Consider the following 6032-nt stretch of genomic DNA (forward strand, 5'->3'; position numbering starts at 1 on the left):
TCTGCTTACTATTTCCTGTGAATTTAATTTGGTGTAATGAATATGTGGACAGGGAAGTTGAGCCAGAGACTGTGTTGTGACCAATATTAGGATTTATTTAGAACAAGCCAAAGTGATTTTTTTTCCCCCTGCAAATTTAAACCATTGTCCTTCCTGCCCATGACATACAGCCTCGGAGCTCCAGTGAACATTGTCAGTATTTTGCACTTCAAAGAACATCAGCTTTTTATCAATGCTTTAAAACACAAATTCTTCATCATGATTCTACAGGATCAAGCTTTCTCTTCTGGTATTAAAACGTACTTCACGTGATTCCACTAATATTCTTAGTATTCTGCGCTTAAAAGTAATAAGAGCATTGGTTGACCCTTCAGATGTTTGAGCCTGCTCCTCCAGTTAGATCATGGCTAACCTGTGTGTGGTGTTAAATTCATTAAGCTGGGTGCCTTCTATAACCTTTAACTCCCTCCTCACTCAGAAATACAAAACTTTTGAAAAATTCACTGGGTTGCTATGTTTGGAATTTATATGACAAGCTCCATTTAAGATGATCTAGAATTAGGGGGTAGTTCTCCCATTTACGACAGCGACGAAGAGGACCAGAGTCTTGATGACCTATACATTAGAACGTAATGGAGGCCGAGTCACTGAATATATTAAAGACATAATTAGATTTTTAATCTAAAAGGAAGTCAAGGTTTGGGGTGTATGCTGGAATCTGGAGTTGAGACCACTATCAGATCATCTTCTTGAATTATGTAAGAGGTTCAAGGGGCTGAATAGCCTACTCCACTTATATTTCTTATGTTCTTAAGATGTGCTTGCTATCTGTAATTGTGGGATGTTAGCACAAACACTGTTGTTTGTGGAATCTTAGATCAGTATTATGCTCTTGTATTTTTATTGAATACCCTCCATTTCTAGCAGGGTCATTGGAAAGAAAATGGGAGTAGGTTCCCTGAATTCCTCTCCTTTACATAGTAACATTGAAGCTAATCTTCACCACAACACTTCTATTGTTGGAGAACTAGCCATGAAAGCACATGAATTTTGAATATACTGTTGCTTAATGAAGAGAAAGACTCCAGTATTATTTTATACTACTCAATTACAAATTATATACATTTGAGAAGATGCAGTGGCCTAAGTTCAGTGGACCTATTTCTTATTGTTCTAAATCAAGGTTTAAATGTGATATTGCACATAAAGCATTTCAAAGCAACTCTTTTACAGAACTCCAGTGAAGGCAGACCTTAACATGAACAGTAGATTTTGAAAAGGATTGCAAGAGTCATTCAGTTTCTGCTGCGTTGCTTTGACCACATCCTGCTCTCAATCAGCTCTGCACAAATTCAGCCTGCTATTAATAAATGTTCACAATGATGATTCCAGTTTACATCCACCATCTCGTTAGTTCAATCTAATCATGAGTATGTAATCAGTGGGGTAATAGGACTACAAGATGTTACTACCAAATATCTAGAACACTTTCAGCAGAGGATTTTAACAAAGTAGATGAGATTCACTTTAGAAAAGAAACAGGCCCTTTGGCCCAACAAGTCCACAGCAACCCTCCAAAAAGTAACCCATCCAGACCCATTCTCCTATCCTATATTTATCCCTCACGAATGCATCTAATACTATGGGCAATTTAGCATGGCCAATTCAGCTGACCTGCACATCTTTGGATTGTGGGAGGAAACCCACACACAGATACCTGAAGCAAGAATCAAACCCGGTCCCTGGCGCTGTGAGGCAGCAGTACTAACCACGAGCGACTGTGCCATCTGACAAATAAATATTGTCCATTTTTTAATTTGATGCTCCCTGTGTGTACAGATAATTCAAAGATAATGAAAGTAGTTTTTCTTTAAATAAAAACAAAGATTATAAATCAAAATTTTCTTGTATGAGGAAGATGGTGTAGACCATCAGTGGACACCATGTACGGTCATCAGAAAACCAATTTGGAAATAAAAGCTTTGCAAGTTATCTCCCTGTGGTACTTTTAAAGCAAGCAGATGAGTAAGCAAATAATGATGAAGGTTCTTTATTGTCCATTGAATGCTGACTCCACCCCAAAAAGAATCATGTTTGCTATAACCTTATTTACAGGTTTATTGTGTAAGAGGACTGTCAGTGTTATCCCATTCAGCAGCCTCTTGTGGAAATTGAAACATATCTTTGGGCACTAACTTGAAGGAAAGTTAGGGGAGCATCATAGATGCAGAGTCGATAAATCCAGTGGGTGTGCCCAACTCAGTTCATCCATTTAAAACAAAGGTAATGTTTGAGTCTATAAAACCTTGTGTGTGTGACTGTTATGGTACAAAGATACAGTCTCAAGGTTTTTCATGGAGTGCACATGATGTGGTTCTGTAACAAGTGTTAAAAAAATTAAATTCCATATCGCTAGCTCAAACTTATTTGCAAACTTGTCCTTGGGATGTGGGCGCATAATTCATTACAGGTTATGTCACAAAACATATTTTAAGATATTGTCATACAGAGCACAAAAGATAACCCCAATAAATCAGCTTGTCTTTTATTGATTATTCAAAACTACTGGGCAAGATCAGGCATATTTTAACTCTTCCATGTGGAAAGCAGTTTGTTTGTTTTTATTATTCTATCAATCAATGACTGAGTTGTAATTCATAAAGAACTGAGTGGTTTTCTGAACTGTTTTGTAAAATAACTTAATACACCAGTGATTGCCTGGTTATTATCCACACGATCAAGGTGTGGATCTTTACACAAGAACATTCTATAATCAGTAAAAATTGGTAAGGCTGGATGCTATTAATGAAAGAGATAACATCCAGCTGTTGTCGACTTCCTCCTTAAACAATTTAGACAACTCTGATCTGGATGTTATGAATGAATTTGCCCAAGTGTGCCACAATACCAAAGCGGTCAAATCACTACAAACACAAGCCAATATTAATGCAAAACAGTCCCAATTTCAGTAGCAAACAAGTTACAATAGCTTTTCCTATAAAATATTATCTTTAATCCTATTCAACCCCCAGGCTTATAATACTTCCCAAGTCTCTTGTAGATTTGCACAGCCACGTTTTCTCTATGGGACTGTGAGCTTTCCCTCATCCTCTCTCGATAGTCAGTAGGCCGTTTGCCATGCTGGTCTCCTCAGAGGTCCAAGAGATCTGCAGGTGGACCCTGTTTTTATACCTTTTTAGATGGTTTTCTGAAACTTTCTATATTTCTGGCTAGTCAGCGAGACTGACTTAATAGTTTAAAAGAATGTAATCACTTGGATGGTATGCTGTTTGTTTTATTTCCCTGTGTAGCAGGACCTGGTGGTTTATCTTTATTTAGTGGATAAGTTAGTGGGAGTATATCTGCTCAGCATAGCTGTTACCTTTTACAATAAGTTAGTGCCACTAGGACCCAGCTGCTGTGTTTACACTGTGGTGTGTGGATTTTGTGACTTCTGAGTTTTACTTGGCCAATGTACCTAGCAATCTGTGTTTAGCAATCAGGAGGCCACTATACCACAGCAAATCTGCTCTGGGACACAACCACTCAGCCAACATATCCTACAGATGATAATATTATATAACAGTACTAATATTTAACTAGTCAATTGGAGTTGAGGTTACACATGCAATGGATAAAACAGAACATTTGGATGCACTGTGCTTAGAATTTCAGAAGGCACTTGACAAGGTACCTTAGCAAAGGTTATTGCAGAAAATATGCTGAAGCTATGCTGGGAGTGTAGCACAGTGGCAAAGATGATCAGCTGCCTAACAGAAAGCAGACAGTTCGCACAAATAGGTCCTGAAATAATTACAAGATGTAGCAAGGGATATCAGAGATTTATGTTGGGACCTCATCTTTTACAATTTAAATGACTTCGATGAAGGGACAGGTGACTGTCAAATTTGTTATTGACACAAAGGTAAGCAGCAAAGTAAGTTGTGAAGCAGACACGAAGAATACAAAGTTAGATAGGTTGAGAGAGAAAAGATGTGGCAAATGGAGTATAATGTGGGAAATGTAAAATGGTCTACTTTTGCAGGAAGAATAAAAAAAATTAAATTGTGAAAGATTAAAAACCTTACATCCTGGAAATCTGAGTATTATCATGCTTGGATTGCTTGTGCAGCAAGCAATTCAGAAAGCTAAGAGAACACTATCATTTAGAAGTAACTTAGAATTCCTACAGCGTGGAAACAGGCCCTTCGGCCCAACAAGTCCATACCGACCCTCAGGGTATACCATCCAACCCTGTTGCCCATTACTCTACATTTACCCCTGACTAATGCACCTAACCTACACATTCCTGAACACAATGGGCAATTTAGCATGGCCATTCACCTAACCTGCATATCTTTGGATTGGGGAGAAAACCAGAGCACCCAGAGGAAACTCACACAGACACGGGGAGAATGTGCAAACTCCACACAGACAGTCAACCAAGACTAGAATGAAACCTGGGTTCCTAGTGCTGTGAGGCAGCAGTACTGACCACTGTGCCAACATGCCACCCATGAGAGAAACTGAATACAAAGACAGGGAGGTTGTGCTTCATTTATACATTGCATTGGTGAATCCACATCTAAAGTACAATGTAGAGTATTCAGTACCTTATTACAAGAAGCATGCAAATGCATTTTGTTATGGACCAGACCAGACCCCCTCAAAACATTTCAAATAGCCCAGACCCCAACTTTGCTAGTTGTTTTGAGCAGGTGTAACATGGATTTTTCAGGAGGGATGCAGTTGGTCAAACCATGTTGTTTAAACAAAACAGAATTTACATAAGAGAACAGAATATTGAACAACTTAACCTATCCAAAAACCCAATAGATCGTCCCAACTTAATGATGCTGTTCCAATACTTGCAACAACCCTGAAGCAGTATCTGTTAGCTGTAATGAATTTGGCCCTAAAACACATCAACTTCGACTTTTTGGAGTCTGTGTTTTTTATGACCTCTCTGAAAACAAAACCAAAGACAACATAACTATGTTAAAGAAGCAGCATTGTCACAATTGGAAGAGTGTAGAGAAAGTTTATCAGACTAATACATGGAATGGGGGGCTTGAACAATCTAATGAAAGCTTGGACAGGCTAGGTTTGTGTCTACTGGATGTAAATTGAAATGAAGCATTCTGATGGTTCTTCAGAGAATACGTGAAATGTTTCCTCTCATAGAACTATCTAGAACTAGGTGTGTACTTTAAAAAGCTAGGACCATCCAGTTAAAACAGAGATGAAGCAAAATTATTTGCCAAAGCGATTGGAGTTGTTAGAACAGTTCCTGAAAAGGTGGAGGTAGCAGAGATTTGTTGAATACTTTTAAAGCAGAATCAACTCAATTATTGTGAAGCAATGAAGTAGGGGAGATTCAGGGTAAGCAAGAACGTGGATTTTAGGTTACATCAGATCAACTATGATCTTAATGAATGGCAGGGCAATCACAAGGCATGAAATTGTACACTTTTGCATCTAATGTCTATATTTAATTGGATTTAAATCCTGATTATTTTGGATCTGAATTTAAATCAGGATATAACACAAGTTACCTCGAAGATACCAATAGACTGAATCTCTCAATTTTGGCAAAATGCAACTTGTGTTGAGTATTGAGAGGGTCTGACCGCAAAGTTCGGTGAGACTTAATTTACCAAATGTGCATCAATAATTACCTAATTCATCTCTACAGCATTCCTCATGGTTAATCTATCCTTATCTTAGCACACACCATTCCCAGAGCAGTTGGATATCTTAATGCCCAGGACCACCAGCAGTCTAATAGTACAGCAGCTACAAAGCCACTGTTAGCAAAGCTGACACTTCTTTGCACATACCATTCAATTCTCTCACTGTTTTCACTGCTTAATCATTATATCAGATAATTTACTTGTCCTTAGTTACACCACATCAAAATACCCTGTCTAGGTCACTACTGTTGCTAATGCCCACTGTAGACCTGCCATTTGGGGCTACTTCGAAACAAATGCAGCAATAGATGACACCAACAATGCAAAGAAATGCGTACC

This window comes from Hemiscyllium ocellatum, chromosome 9, assembly GCF_020745735.1.
Source record: "Hemiscyllium ocellatum isolate sHemOce1 chromosome 9, sHemOce1.pat.X.cur, whole genome shotgun sequence".
In the NCBI taxonomy this organism is placed as follows: Eukaryota; Metazoa; Chordata; class Chondrichthyes; order Orectolobiformes; family Hemiscylliidae; genus Hemiscyllium; species Hemiscyllium ocellatum.